Raw genomic sequence first — 315 nt, 5'->3', positions numbered from 1 at the left:
CCCGCCCGACCGACCTCCGTTCGGCCTACCCACCATAAAGGCTATAGTGCAATTTTTCATCGATCGAAATATCCAAAAAAGGTTTTTCTCTGAAATATATGTCAACTCTTCTAATTATGTTTTCCTAGGTCCAATTGAGACTGAGGGCGCTCGAAGAATTCACATGCGATGCTCGGAGAACTAAAATTTGACGAAGCGGATAAAAGACTCCCTTCCGAGGTGAGCAAATGACCGACAACCTCCACGAAGAGTAAGACACAAATCATTCCAGCAACGAGTCTCGTTGGTTACCCCCGTGAAGGCAACGACTAGATC

The 315-nt window shown here is 46.0% G+C and overlaps 1 protein-coding gene across 1 annotated transcript in view; it reads left to right on the top strand.

Moving 5' to 3' along the window:
- LOC110021612 (melanoma-associated antigen 1-like) overlaps positions 1-315 on the top strand; it is a 6,243-nt gene that overhangs the window by 2,444 nt on the left and 3,484 nt on the right. The window lies entirely within an intron of this gene.

The sequence above is a fragment of the Phalaenopsis equestris genome, unplaced genomic scaffold, assembly GCF_001263595.1.
Source record: "Phalaenopsis equestris unplaced genomic scaffold, ASM126359v1 Scaffold000136, whole genome shotgun sequence".
In the NCBI taxonomy this organism is placed as follows: Eukaryota; Viridiplantae; Streptophyta; class Magnoliopsida; order Asparagales; family Orchidaceae; genus Phalaenopsis; species Phalaenopsis equestris.
The sequence above is the reverse complement of the archived record's forward strand: the minus strand, read 5'-3'. Positions and strand labels throughout refer to the sequence as shown.